This window comes from Hydractinia symbiolongicarpus, chromosome 10 (assembly GCF_029227915.1).
Source record: "Hydractinia symbiolongicarpus strain clone_291-10 chromosome 10, HSymV2.1, whole genome shotgun sequence".
NCBI classification, from domain to species: Eukaryota; Metazoa; Cnidaria; class Hydrozoa; order Anthoathecata; family Hydractiniidae; genus Hydractinia; species Hydractinia symbiolongicarpus.
The window spans coordinates 5,922,796-5,939,125 of NC_079884.1; the positions used below are offsets into that span (position 1 = coordinate 5,922,796).

The window sequence follows — 16,330 nt, forward strand, 5'->3', positions numbered from 1 at the left end:
CGTATAATCAAAGGTATACAAAGAAAGTACCCAGGGAGTAAGCTCATTTCCCGAACGACTTTTTAAATTATTTTTTCACCACTAAAACGCATGAGACTTGTAGTTTTCAAAAATGTTTTCATTTTTGATGAGACGCTGAATGAAAGAAGTTTAATCGCCGGCAAACGATAACCTGCGATTTCCCGTAAATCCCGGACTCGGCCCGTATAGTCAAAAGTATACAAAGAAAGTATCCAAGGTGTAAACTCATTTCCCGAACGATTTTTGAAATTATTATTTCACCATTAAAGCCTATGAGACTTGTAGTTTTTAAAAATGTTTTCATTTTTGATGAGACGCTGAATAAAAGAAGTTTAATCGCCGGCAAACGAAAACCCGCGACTTCCCGTAAATCCCGGTCTCGGCCCGTATAGTCAAACGTATACAAAGAAAGCACCCAGGGAGTAAACTCATTTCCCGAACGATTTTTTAAATTATATTTTCAACACTAAAACGCATGAGACTTGTAGTTTTCAAAAATGTTTTCATTTTTGATGAGACGCTGAATGAAAGAAGTTTAATCGCCAGCAAACGAAAACCTGCGATTTTCCGTAAATCCCGGACTCGGCCCGTATAGTCAAAAGTATAATAAGAAAGTACCCAGGTTGTAAACCCATTTCCCGAACGATTTTTTAAATTATTACTTCACCACTAAAGCCCATGAGACTTGTAGTTTTTAAAAATGTTTTCATTTTTGATGAGACGCTGAATAAAAGAAGTTTAATCGCCGGCAAACGAAAACCCGCCAATTCCCGTAAACCCTGGACTCGACCCATATAATCAAAAGTATACAAAGAAAGTACCCAGGGAGTAAACTCATTTCCCGAACGATTTTTTAAATTACTTTTTCACCACTAAAACGCATGAGACTTGTAGTTTTCAAAAATGTTTTCATTTTTGATGAGACGCTGAATAAAAGACGTTTAATCGCCGGCAAACGAAAACCTGCGATTTCCCGTAAATCCCGGACTCGGTCCGTATAGTCAAAAGTATACAAAGAAAGTACCCAGGGAGTAAGCTCATTTCCAGAACGATGTTTTAAATTATTTTTTCACCACTAAAACGCATAAGACTTGTAGTTTTTAAAAATGTTTTCATTTTTGATGAGACGCTAAATAAAAGAAGTTTAATCGCCAGCAAAAGAAAACCCGCGATTTCCCGTAAATCTCGGGCTTGGCCGGTATAGTCGAATGTATACAAAGAAAGTACCCTGTGAGTAAACTCATTTCCAAAACGATTTTTTAAATTATCTTTTCGCCACTAAAACGCATGAGACTTGTAGTTTTCAGAAATGTTTTCATTTTTGATGAGACGTTTAATGAAAGTTGTTTAATCGCCGGCAAACAAAAACCCGCGATTTCCCGTAAATCCCGGGCTTGGCCCGTATAGTCGAATGTATACAAAGAAAGTACCCTGTGAGTAAACTCATTTCCGAAACGATTTTTTCAATTATCTTTTCACCACTAAAACGCATGAGACTTGCAGTTTTCAAAAATGTTTTCATTTTTGATGAGACGCTTAAGGAAACAGGTTTAATCGCTGGCAAACGAAAACCCGCGATTTCCCGTAAATCCCGGGCTTGGCCCGTATAGTCGAATGTATACAAAGAAAGTACCCTGTGAGTAAACTCATTTCCAGAACGATTTTTTAATTTATTTTTTCAACACTAAAACGCATGAGACTTGTAGTTTTCAAAAATGTTTTCATTTTTGATGGGACGCTTAATGAAAGAGGTTTAATCGCCGGCAAACGAAAACCCGAGATTTCCCCTAAATCCCAGGCTTGGCCCGTATAGTCAAAAGTATACAAAGATAGTACCCAGGGAGTAAACTCATTTCCCGAACGATTTTTTAATTCATTTTTTCACCACTAAAACGCATGAGACTTGTAGTTTTCAAAAATGTTTTCATTTTTGATAAGACGCTTAATGAAAGAGGTTTAATCGCCGGCAAACGAAAACCCGCGATTTCCCGTAAATCCCGGACTCGGCCCGTATAGTCAAAAGTATACAAAGAAAGTATCCAGGGAGTAAACTCATTTCCGGAACGATTTTTTAAGTTATTTTTTCACCACTAAAACGCATGAGACTTGTAGTTTTCAGAAATGTTTTCATTTTTGATGAGACGCCTAATGAAAGTGGTTTAATCGCCGGCAAACGAAAACCCGCGATTTCCCGTAAATCCCGGGCTTGGCCCGTATAGTCGAATGTATACAAAGAAAGTACCCTGTGAGTAAACTCATTTCCAGAACGATTTTTTAATTTATTTTTTCAACACTAAAACGCATGAGACTTGTAGTTTTCAAAAATGTTTTCATTTTTGATGAGACGCTTAATGAAAGAGGTTTAATCGCCGGCAAACGAAAACCCGAGATTTCCCCTAAATCCCAGGCTTGGCCCGTATAGTCAAAAGTATACAAAGATAGTACCCAGGGAGTAAACTCATTTCCCGAACGATTTTTTAATTCATTTTTTCACCACTAAAACGCATGAGACTTGTAGTTTTCAAAAATGTTTTCATTTTTGATAAGACGCTTAATGAAAGAGGTTTAATCGCCGGCAAACGAAAACCCGCGATTTCCCGTAAATCCCGGACTCGGCCCGTATAGTCAAAAGTATACAAAGAAAGTACCCAGGGAGTAAACTCATTTCCGGAACGATTTTTTAAGTTATTTTTTCACCACTAAAACGCATGAGACTTGTAGTTTTCAGAAATGTTTTCATTTTTGATGAGACGCCTAATGAAAGTGGTTTAATCGCCGGCAAACGAAAACCCGCGATTTCCCGTAAATCCCGGGCTTGGCCGGTATAGTCGAATGTATACAAAGAAAGTACCCTGTGAGTAAACTCATTTCCAAAACGATTTTTTAAATTATCTTTTCACCACTAAAACGCATGAGACTTGCAGTTTTCAAAAATGTTTTCATTTTTGATGAGACGCTGAATAAAAGAAGTTTAATCGCCGGCAAACGAAAACCCGCGATTTCCCGTAAATCTCGGGCTTGGCCGGTATAGTCGAATGTATACAAAGAAAGTACCCTGTGAGTAAACTCATTTCCAAAACGATTTTTTAAATTATCTTTTCGCCACTAAAACGCATGAGACTTGTAGTTTTCAGAAATGTTTTCATTTTTGATGAGACGTTTAATGAAAGTTGTTTAATCGCCGGCAAACAAAAACCCGCGATTTCCCGTAAATCCCGGGCTTGGCCCGTATAGTCGAATGTATACAAAGAAAGTACCCTGTGAGTAAACTCATTTCCGAAACGATTTTTTCAACTATCTTTTCACCACTAAAACGCATGAGACTTGCAGTTTTCAAAAATGTTTTCATTTTTGATGAGACGCTTAATGAAACAGGTTTAATCGCTGGCAAACGAAAACCCGCGATTTCCCGTAAATCCCGGGCTTGGCCCGTATAGTCGAATGTATACAAAGAAAGTACCCTGTGAGTAAACTCATTTCCAGAACGATTTTTTAATTTATTTTTTCAACACTAAAACGCATGAGACTTGTAGTTTTCAAAAATGTTTTCATTTTTGATGAGACGCTTAATGAAAGAGGTTTAATCGCCGGCAAACGAAAACCCGAGATTTCCCCTAAATCCCGGACTTGGCCCGTATAGTCAAAAGTATACAAAGATAGTACCAAGGGAGTAAACTCATTTCCCGAACGATTTTTTAATTCATTTTTTCACCACTAAAACGCATGAGACTTGTAGTGTTCAAAAATGTTTTCATTTTTGATAAGACGCTTAATGAAAGAGGTTTAATCGCCGGCAAACGAAAACCCGCGATTTCCCGTAAATCCCGGACTCGGCCCGTATAGTCAAAAGTATACAAAGAAAGTACCCAGGGAGTAAACTCATTTCCGGAACGATTTTTTAAGTTATTTTTTCACCACTAAAACGCATGAGACTTGTAGTTTTCAGAAATGTTTTCATTTTTGATGAGACGCCTAATGAAAGTGGTTTAATCGCCGGCAAACGAAAACCCGCGATTTCCCGTAAATCCCGGGCTTGGCCGGTATAGTCGAATGTATACAAAGAAAGTACCCTGTGAGTGAACTCATTTCCAAAACGATTTTTTAAATTATCTTTTCACCACTAAAACGCATGAGACTTGCAGTTTTCAAAAATGTTTTCATTTTTGATGAGACGCTGAATAAAAGAAGTTTAATCGCCGACAAACGAAAACCCGCCATTTCCCGTAAACCCCGGTCTCGGTCCGTATAATCAAAAGTATACAAAGAAAGTACCCAGGGAGTAAACTCATTTCCCGAACGACTTTTTAAATTATTTTTTCACCACTAAAACGCATGAGACTTGTAGTTTTCAAAAATGTTTTCATTTTTGATGAGACGCTGAATGAACGAAGTTTAATCGCTGGCAAACGAAAACCTGCGATTTCCCGTAAATCCCGGACTCGGCCCGTATAGTCAAAAGTATACAAAGAAAGTATCCAAGGTGTAAACTCATTTCCCGAACGATTTTTTAATATATTATTTCACCATTAAAGCCCATGAGACTTGTAGTTTTTAAAAATAATTTCATTTTTGATGAGACGCTGAATAAAAGAAGTTTAATCGCCGGCAAACGAAAACCCGCGACTTCCCGTAAATCCCGGTCTCGGCCCGTATAGTCAAACGTATACAAAGAAAGCACCCAGGGAGTAAACTCATTTCCCGAACGATTTTTTAAATTATTACTTCACCACTAAAGCCCATGAGACTTGTAGTTTTTAAAAATGTTTTCATTTTTGATGAGACGCTGAATAAAAGAAGTTTAATCGCCGGCAAACGAAAACCCGCCATTTCCCGTAAACCCTGGACTCGGCCCGTATAAACAAAAGTATACAAAGAAAGTACCCAGGGAGTAAACTCATTTCCCAAACGATTTTTTAAATTATTATTTCACCACTAAAATGCATGAGACTTGTAGTTTTCAAAAATGTTTTCATTTTTGATGAGACGCTGAATAAAAGCAGTTTAATCGCCGGCAAACGAAAACCTGCGATTTCCCGCAAATCCCGGACTCGGTCCGTATAGTCAAAAGTATACAAAGAAAGTACCCAGGAAGTAAGCTCATTTCCAGAACGATTTTTTAAATTATTTTTTCACCACTAAAACGCATAAGACTTGTAGTTTTTAAAAATGTTTTCATTTTTGATGAGACGCTAAATAAAAGAAGTTTAATCGCAACCAAACGAAAACCCGCGATTTCCCGTAAATCTCGGACCTGGCCGGTATAGTCGAATGTATGCAAAGAAAGTACCCGGTGAGTAAACTCATTTCCAAAACGATTTTTTAAATTATCTTTTCACCACTAAAACGCATGAGACTTGTAGTTTTCAAAAATGTTTTCATTTTTGATGAGACGCTTAATGAAAGAGGTTTAATCGCCGGCAAACGAAAACCCGAGATTTCCCCTAAATCCCGGACTTGGCCCGTATAGTCAAAAGTATACAGAGAAAGCATCCAAGGTGTAAACTCATTTCCCGAACGATTTTTTAAATTATTACTTCACCACTAAAGCCCATGAGACTTGTAGTTTTTAAAAATGTTTTCATTTTTGATGAGACGCTGAATAAAAGAAGTTTAATCGCCGGCAAACGAAAACCCGCGACTTCCCGTAAATCCCGTTCTCGGCCCGTATAGTCAAAAGTATACAAAGAAAGTACCCAGGGAGTAAACTCATTTCCCAAACGATTTTTTAAATTACTATTTCACCACTAAAGCCCATGAGACTTGTAGTTTTTAAAAATGTTTTCATTTTTGATGAGACGCTGAATAAAAGAAGTTTAATCGCCGGCAAACGAAAACCTGCGATTTCCCGTAAATCCCGGACTCGGCCCGTATAGTCAAAAGTATACAGAGAAAGCATCCAAGGTGTAAACTCATTTCCCGAACGATTTTCTAAATTATTATTTCACCATTAAAGCCCATGAGACTTGTAGTTTTTAAAAATGTTTTCATTTTTGATGAGACGCTGAATAAAAGAAGTTTAATCGCCGGCAAACGAAAACCCGCGACTTCCCGTAAATCCCGGTCTCGGCCCGTATAGTCAAAAGTATACAAAGAAAGTACCCAGGGAGTAATCTCATTTCCCAAACGATTTTTTAAATTACTTTTTCACCACTAAAACGCATGAGACTTGTAGTTTTTAAAAATGTTTTCATTTTTGATGAGACGCTGAATAAAAGAAGTTTAATCGCCGGCAAACGAAAACCCGCGATTTCCCGTAAATCCCGGCTTGGCCCGTATATTCAAAAGTATACAAAGAAAGTACCCAGGGAGTAAAATCATTTCCCGAACGATTTTTTAAATTAATTTTTCACCACTAAAACGCATGAGACTTGTAGTTTTTAAAAATGTTTTCATTTTTGATGAGACGCTAAATAAAAGAAGTTTAATCGCCGGCAAACGAAAACCCGCGATTTCCCGTAAATCCCGGGCTTGGCCGGTATAGTCGAATGTATACAAAGAGAGTACCCTGTGAGTAAACTCATTTCCAAAACGATTTTTTAAATTATCTTTTCACCACTAAAACGCATAAGACCTGTAGTTTTTAAAAATGTTTTCATTTTTGATGAGACGCTGAATAAAAGAAGTTTAATCGCCGGCAAACGAAAACCCGCGATTTCCTGTAAATCCCGGCTTGGCCCGTATATTCAAAAGTATACAAAGAAAGTACCCAGGGAGTAAAATCATTTCCCGAACGATTTTTTAAATTAATTTTTCACCACTAAAACGCATGAGACTTGTAGTTTTTAAAAATGTTTTCATTTTTGATAAGACGCTAAATAAAAGAAGTTTAATCGCCGGCAAACGAAAACCCGCGATTTCCCGTAAATCCCGGGCTTGGCCGGTATAGTCGAATGTATACAAAGAGAGTACCCTGTGAGTAAACTCATTTCCAAAACGATTTTTTAAATTATCTTTTCAGCACTAAAACGCATGAGACTTGTAGTTTTCAAAAATGATTTCATTTTTGATGAGACGCTGAATAAAAGAAGTTTAATCGCCGGCAAACGAAAACCCGCCATTTCCCGTAAACCCCGGATTCGGTCCGTATAATCAAAAGTATACAAAGAAAGTACCCAGGGAGTAAACTCATTTCCCGAACGACTTTTTAAATTATTTTTTCACCACTAAAACGCATGAGACTTGTAGTTTTCAAAAATGTTTTCATTTTTGATGAGACGCTGAATGAAAGAAGTTTAATCGCCGTCAAACGAAAACCTGCGATTTCCCGTAAATCCCGGACTCGGACCGTATAGTCAAAAGTATACAAAGAAAGTATCCAAGGTGTAAACTCATTTCCCGAACGATTTTTTAAATTATTATTTCACCATTAAAGCCCATGAGACTTGTAGTTTTTAAAAATGTTTTCATTTTTGATGAGACGCTGAATAAAAGAAGTTTAATCGCCGGCAAACGAAAACCCGCACTTTCCCGTAAATCCCGTACTCGGCCCGTATAGTCAAAAGTATACAAAGAAAGTACCCAGTGAGTAAACTCATTTCCCAAACGATTTTTTAAATTACTATTTCACCATTAAAGCCCATGAGACTTGTAGTTTTTAAAAATGTTTTCATTTTTGATGAGACGCTGAATAAAAGAAGTTTAATCGCCGGCAAACGAAAACCCGCGATTTCCCGTATATCCCGGGCTTGGCCCGTATAGTCAAAAGTATACAAAGAAAGTACCCAGGGAGTAAACTCATTTCCCGAACGATTTTTTATAGTATTTTTTACCACTAAACGCATGAGACTTGTAGTTTTCAAAAATGTTTTCATTTTTGATGAGACGCTTAATGAAAGAGGTTTAATCGCCGGCAAACGAAATCCTGCGTTTTCCCGTAAATCCGGGGCTTGGCCCGTATAGTCGAATGTATACAAAGAAAGTACCCAGGGAGTAAACTCATTTCCCGAACGATTTTTTAAATTTTTTTGTCACCACTAAAACGCATGAGACTTGTAGTTTTCAAAAATGTTTTCATTTTTGATGAGACGCTTAATGAAAGAGGTTTAATCGCCGGAAAACGAAAACCCGCGATTTCCCGTAAATCCCGGGCTTGGCCCGTATAGTCGAATGTATACAAAGAAAGTACCCTGTGAGTAAACTCATTTCCAGAACGATTTTTTAAATTATTTTTTCACCACTAAAACGCATTAGACTTGTAGTTTTTAAAAATGTTTTCATTTTTGATGAGACGCTGAATAAAAGAAGTTTAATCGCCGGCAAACGAAAACCTGCGATTTCCCGTAAATCCTGGACTCTGCCCGTATAGCCAAAAGTATACAAAGAAAGTACCCAGGGAGTAAACTCATTTCCCAAACGATTTTTTAAATTATTATTTCACCACTAAAACGCATGAGACTTGTAGTTTTCAAAAATGTTTTCATTTTTGATGAGACGCTTAATGAAAGAGGTTTAATCGCCGGCAAACGAAATCCTGCGTTTTCCCGTAAATCCGGGGCTTGGCCCGTATAGTCGAATGTATACAAAGAAAGTACCCAGGGAGTAAACTCATTTCCCGAACGATTTTTTAAATTTTTTTGTCACCACTAAAACGCATGAGACTTGTAGTTTTCAAAAATGTTTTCATTTTTGATGAGACGCTTAATGAAAGAGGTTTAATCGCCGGAAAACGAAAACCCGCGATTTCCCGTAAATCCCGGGCTTGGCCCGTATAGTCGAATGTATACAAAGAAAGTACCCTGTGAGTAAACTCATTTCCAGAACGATTTTTTAAATTATTTTTTCACCACTAAAACGCATTAGACTTGTAGTTTTTAAAAATGTTTTCATTCTTGATGAGACGCTGAATAAAAGAAGTTTAATCGCCGGCAAACGAAAACCCGCGATTTCCCGTAAATCCCGGCTTGGCCCGTATAGTCAAAAGTATACAAAGAAAGTACCCAGGGAGTAAACTCATTTCCCGAACGATTTTTTAAATTACTTTTTCACCACTAAAACGCATGAGACTTGTAGTTTTTAAAAATGTTTTCATTTTTGATGAGACGCTGAATAAAAGAAGTTTAATCGCCGGCAAACGAAAACCTGCGATTTCCCGTAAATCCTGGACTCTGCCCGTATAGCCAAAAGTATACAAAGAAAGTACCCAGGGAGTAAACTCATTTCCCAAACGATTTTTTAAATTATTATTTCACCACTAAAACGCATGAGACTTGTAGTTTTCAAGAATGTTTTCATTTTTGATGAGACGCTGAATAAAAGCAGTTTAATCGCTGGCTAACGAAAACCCGCGATTTCCCGTAAATCCCGGGCTTGGCACGTATAGTCGAATGTATACAAAGAAAGTACCCTGTGAGTAAACTCATTTCCAGAACGATTTTTTAAATTATTTTTTCACCACTAAAACGCATGAGACTTGTAGTTTTTAAAAATGTTTTCATTTTTGATAAGACGCTGAATAAAAGAAGTTTAATCGCCGGCAAACGAAAACCTGCGATTTCCCGTAAATCCTGGACTCGGCCCGTATAGTCAAAAGTATACAAAGAAAGTACCCAGGGAGTAAATTCATTTCCCGAACGATTTTTTAAATTACTTTTTCACCACTAAAACGCATGAGACTTGTAGTTTTCAAAAATGTTTTCATTTTTGATGAGACGCTGAATAAAAGCAGTTTAATCGCCGGCAAACGAAAACCTGCGATTTCCCTAAATCCCGGACTCGGCCCGTATAGTCAAAAGTATACAAAGAAAGTACCCAGGGAGTAAACTCATTTCCAGAACGATTTTTTAAATTATTTTTTCACCACTAAAACGCATAAGACTTGTAGTTTTTAAAAATGTTTTCATTTTTGAGGAGACGCTGAATAAAAGAAGTTTAATCGCTGGCAAACGAAAACCCGCGATTTCCCGTATATCCCGGGCTTGGCCCGTATAGTCAAAAGTATACAAAGAAAGTACCCAGGGAGTAAACTCATTTCCCGAACGATTTTTTATATTATTTTTTTACCACTAAACGCATGAGACTTGTAGTTTTCAAAAATATTTTCATATTTGATGGGACGCTGAATAAAAGAAGTTTATTCGCCGGCAAACGAAAACCTGCGATTTCCCGTAAATCCTGGACTCTGCCCGTATAGTCAAAAGTATACAAAGAAAGTACCCAGGGAGTAAACTCATTTCCCAAACGATTTTTTAAAATATTATTTCACCACTAAAACGCATGAGACTTGTAGTTTTCAAGAATGTTTTCATTCTTGATGAGACGCTGAATAAAAGAAGTTTAATCGCCGGCAAACGAAAACCCGCGATTTCCCGTAAATCCCGGCTTGGCCCGTATAGTCAAAAGTATACAAAGAAAGTACCCAGGGAGTAAACTCATTTCCCGAACGATTTTTTAAATTACTTTTTCACCACTAAAACGCATGAGACTTGTAGTTTTTAAAAATGTTTTCATTTTTGATGAGACGCTGAATAAAAGAAGTTTAATCGCCGGCAAACGAAAACCTGCGATTTCCCGTAAATCCTGGACTCTGCCCGTATAGCCAAAAGTATACAAAGAAAGTACCCAGGGAGTAAACTCATTTCCCAAACGATTTTTTAAATTATTATTTCACCACTAAAACGCATGAGACTTGTAGTTTTCAAGAATGTTTTCATTTTTGATGAGACGCTGAATAAAAGCAGTTTAATCGCTGGCTAACGAAAACCCGCGATTTCCCGTAAATCCCGGGCTTGGCACGTATAGTCGAATGTATACAAAGAAAGTACCCTGTGAGTAAACTCATTTCCAGAACGATTTTTTAAATTATTTTTTCACCACTAAAACGCATGAGACTTGTAGTTTTTAAAAATGTTTTCATTTTTGATAAGACGCTGAATAAAAGAAGTTTAATCGCCGGCAAACGAAAACCTGCGATTTCCCGTAAATCCTGGACTCGGCCCGTATAGTCAAAAGTATACAAAGAAAGTACCCAGGGAGTAAATTCATTTCCCGAACGATTTTTTAAATTACTTTTTCACCACTAAAACGCATGAGACTTGTAGTTTTCAAAAATGTTTTCATTTTTGATGAGACGCTGAATAAAAGCAGTTTAATCGCCGGCAAACGAAAACCTGCGATTTCCCTAAATCCCGGACTCGGCCCGTATAGTCAAAAGTATACAAAGAAAGTACCCAGGGAGTAAACTCATTTCCAGAACGATTTTTTAAATTATTTTTTCACCACTAAAACGCATAAGACTTGTAGTTTTTAAAAATGTTTTCATTTTTGAGGAGACGCTGAATAAAAGAAGTTTAATCGCTGGCAAACGAAAACCCGCGATTTCCCGTATATCCCGGGCTTGGCCCGTATAGTCAAAAGTATACAAAGAAAGTACCCAGGGAGTAAACTCATTTCCCGAACGATTTTTTATATTATTTTTTTACCACTAAACGCATGAGACTTGTAGTTTTCAAAAATATTTTCATATTTGATGGGACGCTGAATAAAAGAAGTTTATTCGCCGGCAAACGAAAACCTGCGATTTCCCGTAAATCCTGGACTCTGCCCGTATAGTCAAAAGTATACAAAGAAAGTACCCAGGGAGTAAACTCATTTCCCAAACGATTTTTTAAAATATTATTTCACCACTAAAACGCATGAGACTTGTAGTTTTCAAGAATGTTTTCATTTTTGATGAGACGCTGAATAAAAGCAGTTTAATCGCCGGCAAACGAAAACCCGCGATTTCCCGTAAATCCCGGGTTTGGCACGTATAGTCGAATGTATACAAAGAAAGTACCCTGTGAGTAAACTCATTTCCAGAACGATTTTTTAAATTATTTTTTCACCACTAAAACGCATGAGACTTGTAGTTTTTAAAAATGTTTTCATTTTTGATAAGACGCTGAATAAAAGAAATTTAATCGCCGGCAAACGAAAACCTGCGATTTCCCGTATATCCCGGGCTTGGCCCGTATAGTCAAAAGTATACAAAGAAAGTACCCAGGGAGTAAACTCATTTCCCAAACGATTTTTTAAATTATTATTTCACCACTAAAACGCATGAGACTTGTAGTTTTCAAGAATGTTTTCATTTTTGATGAGACGCTGAATAAAAGCAGTTTAATCGCCGGCAAACGAAAACCCGCGATTTCCCGTAAATCCCGGGCTTGGCCCGTATAGTCAAAAGTATACAAAGAAAGTACCCAGGGAGTAAACTCATTTCCCGAACGATTTTTTAAATTACTTTTTCACCACTAAAACACATGAGACTTGTAGTTTTCAAAAATGTTTTCATTTTTGATGAGACGCTGAATAAAAGCAGTTTAATCGCCGGCAAACGAAAACCTGCGATTTCCCTAAATCCCGGACTCGGCCCGTATAGTCAAAAGTATACAAAGAAAGTACCCAGGGAGTAAACTCATTTCCAGAACGATTTTTTAAATTATTTTTTCACCACTAAAACGCATAAGACCTGTAGTTTTTAAAAATGTTTTCATTTTTGATGAGACGCTGAATAAAAGAAGTTTAATCGCCGGCAAACGAAAACCCGCGATTTCCCGTAAATCCCGGGCTTGGCCCGTATAGTCAAAAGTATACAAAGAAAGTACCCAGGGAGTGAACTCATTTCCCGAACGATTTTTTATATTATTTTTTTACCACTAAACGCATGAGACTTGTAGTTTTCAAAAATATTTTCATATTTGATGGGACGCTGAATATAAGAAGTTTAATCGCCGGCAAACGAAAATCCGCGATTTCCCGTAAATCCCGGACTCGGCCCGTATAGTCAAAAGTATACAAAGAAAGTACCCAGGGAGTAAACTCATTTCCCGAACGATTTTTTAAATTATTTTTTCACCACTAAAACGCATGAGACTTGTAGTTTTCAAAAATGTTTTCATTTTTGATGAGACGCTTAATGAAAGAGGTTTAATCGCCGGCAAACGAAATCCCGCGTTTTCCCGTAAATCCGGGGCTTGGCCCGTATAGTCGAATGTATACAAAGAAAGTACCCAGGGAGTAAACTCATTTCCCGAACAATTTTTTAAATTTTTTTTTCACCACTAAAACGCATGAGACTTGTAGTTTTCAAAAATGTTTTCATTTTTGATGAGACGCTTAATGAAAGAGGTTTAATCGCCGGAAAACGAAAACCCGCGATTTCCCGTAAATCCCGGGCTTGGCCCGTATAGTCGAATGTATACAAAGAAAGTACCCTGTGAGTAAACTCATTTCCAGAACGATTTTTTAAATTATTTTTTCACCACTAAAACGCATAAGACTTGTAGTTTTTAAAAATGTTTTCATTTTTGATGAGACGCTGAATAAAAAAAAGTTTAATCGCCGGCAAACGAAAACCCGCGATTTCCCGTAAATCCCGGCTTGGCCCGTATAGTCAAAAGTATACAAAGAAAGTACCCAGGGAGTAAACTCATTTCCCGAACGATTTTTTAAATTACTTTTTCACCACTAAAACGCATGAGACTTGTAGTTTTTAAAAATGTTTTCATTTTTGATGAGACGCTTAATGAAAGAAGTTTAATCGCCGGCAAACGAAATCCCGCGTTTTCCCGTAAATCCGGGGCTTGGCCCGTATAGTCGAATGTATACAAAGAAAGTACCCAGGGAGTAAACTCATTTCCCAAACGATTTTTTAAATTTTTTTTTACCACTAAAACGCATGAGACTTGTAGTTTTCAAGAATGTTTTCATTTTTGATGAGACGCTTAATGAAAGAGGTTTAATCGCCGGCAAACGAAAACCCGCGATTTCCCGTAAATCTCGGGCTTGGCACGTATAGTCAAATGTATACAAAGAAAGTACCCTGTGAGTAAACTCATTTCCAGAACGATTTTTTAAATTATTTTTTCACCACTAAAACGCATAAGACCTGTAGTTTTTAAAAATGTTTTCATTTTTGATGAGACGCTGAATAAAAGAAGTTTAATCGCCGGCAAACGAAAACCCGCGATTTTCCGTAAATCCCGGCTTGGCCCGTATAGTCGAATGTATACAAAGAAAGTACCCTGTGAGTAAACTCATTTCCAGAACGATTTTTTAAATTAATTTTTCACCACTAAAACGCATAAGACTTGTAGTTTTTAAAAATGTTTTCATTTTTGATGAGACGCTGAATAAAAAAAAGTTTAATCGCCGGCAAACGAAAACCCGCGATTTCCCGTAAATCCCGGCTTGGCCCGTATAGTCAAAAGTATACAAAGAAAGTACCCAGGGAGTAAACTCATTTCCCGAACGATTTTTTAAATTACTTTTTCACCACTAAAACGCATGAGACTTGTAGTTTTTAAAAATGTTTTCATTTTTGATGAGACGCTTAATGAAAGAAGTTTAATCGCCGGCAAACGAAATCCCGCGTTTTCCCGTAAATCCGGGGCTTGGCCCGTATAGTCGAATGTATACAAAGAAAGTACCCAGGGAGTAAACTCATTTCCCAAACGATTTTTTAAATTTTTTTTTACCACTAAAACGCATGAGACTTGTAGTTTTCAAGAATGTTTTCATTTTTGATGAGACGCTTAATGAAAGAGGTTTAATCGCCGGCAAACGAAAACCCGCGATTTCCTGTAAATCTCGGGCTTGGCACGTATAGTCAAATGTATACAAAGAAAGTACCCTGTGAGTAAACTCATTTCCAGAACGATTTTTTAAATTATTTTTTTCACCACTAAAACGCATAAGACCTGTAGTTTTTAAAAATGTTTTCATTTTTGATGAGACGCTGAATAAAAGAAGTTTAATCGCCGGCAAACGAAAACCCGCGATTTCCCGTAAATCCCGGCTTGGCACGTATATTCAAAAGTATACAAAGAAAGTACCTAGGGAGTAAACTCATTTCCCGAACGATTTTTTAAATTACTTTTTCACCACTAAAACGCATGAGACTTGTAGTTTTTAAAAATGTTTTCATTTTTGATGAGACGCTTAATGAAAGAGGTTTAATCGCCGGCAAACGAAATCCTTCGTTTTCCCGTAAATCCGGGGCTTGGCCCGTATAGTCAAAAGTATACAAAGAAAGTACCCAGGGAGTAAACTCATTTCCCAAACGATTTTTTAAATTTTTTTTTCACCACTAAAACGCATGAGACTTGTACTTTTCAAGAATGTTTTCATTTTTGATGAGACGCTTAATGAAAGAGGTTTAATCGCCGGCAAACGAAAACCCGCGATTTCCCGTAAATCCCGGGCTTGGCACGTATAGTCGAATGTATACAAAGAAAGTACCCTGTGAGTAAACTCATTTCCAGAACGATTTTTTAAATTATTTTTTCACCACTAAAACGCATAAGACCTGTAGTTTTTAAAAATGTTTTCATTTTTGATGAGACGCTGAATAAAAGAAGTTTAATCGCCGGCAAACGAAAACCCGCGATTTCCCGTAAATCCTGGCTTGGCCCGTATATTCAAAAGTATACAAAGAAAGTACCCAGTGAGTAAACTCATTTCCCGAACGATTTTTTAAATTACTTTTTCACCACTAAAACGCATGAGACTTGTAGTTTTTAAAAATGTTTTCATTTTTGATAAGACGCTGAATAAAAGAAGTTTAATCGCCGGCAAACGAAAACCCGCGATTTCCCGTAAATCCTGGACTCGGCCCGTATAGTCAAAAGTATACAAAGAAAGTACCCAGGGAGTAAACTCATTTCCCAAACGATTTTTTAAATTATTATTTCACCACTAAAACGCATGAGACTTGTAGTTTTCAAAAATGTTTTCATTTTTGATGAGACGCTGAATAAAAGCAGTTTAATCGCCGGCAAACGAAAACCTGCGATTTCCCTAAATCCCGGACTCGGCCCGTATAGTCAAAAGTATACAAAGAATGTACCCAGGGAGTAAACTCATTTCCCAAACGATTTTTTAAATTATTATTTCACCACTAAAACGCATGAGCCTTGTAGTTTTCAAAAATATTTTCATATTTGATGGGACGCTGAATAAAAGAAGTTTAATCGCCGGCAAACGAAAATCCGCGTTTTCCCGTAAATCCGGGGCTTGGCACGTATAGTCAAAAGCATACAAAGAAAGTACCCAGGGAGAAATATCATTTCCCAAACGATTTTTTAAATTACTATTTCACCACTAAAGCCCATGAGACTTGTAGTTTTCAAGAATGTTTTCATTTTTGATGAGACGCTGAATAAAAGCAGTTTAATCGCCGGCAAACGAAAACCTGCGATTTCCCTAAATCCCGGACTCGGCCCGTATAGTCAAAAGTATACAAAGAAAGTACCCAGGGAGTAAACTCATTTTCAGAACGATTTTTTAAATTATTTTTTCACCACTAAAACGCATAAGACTTGTAGTTTTT

The 16,330-nt window shown here is 37.2% G+C and overlaps 1 long non-coding RNA gene across 1 annotated transcript; it reads left to right on the forward strand.

The window, feature by feature from the left end:
- Window positions 1-2,155: 2,155 nt before the first annotated feature.
- Window positions 2,156-7,259, forward strand: LOC130662504 (uncharacterized). The gene is made up of 2 exons (XR_008989033.1): window positions 2,156-2,259; window positions 6,926-7,259. It is a non-coding gene; the product is annotated as an uncharacterized LOC130662504 (long non-coding RNA).
- Window positions 7,260-16,330: the final 9,071 nt, after the last annotated feature.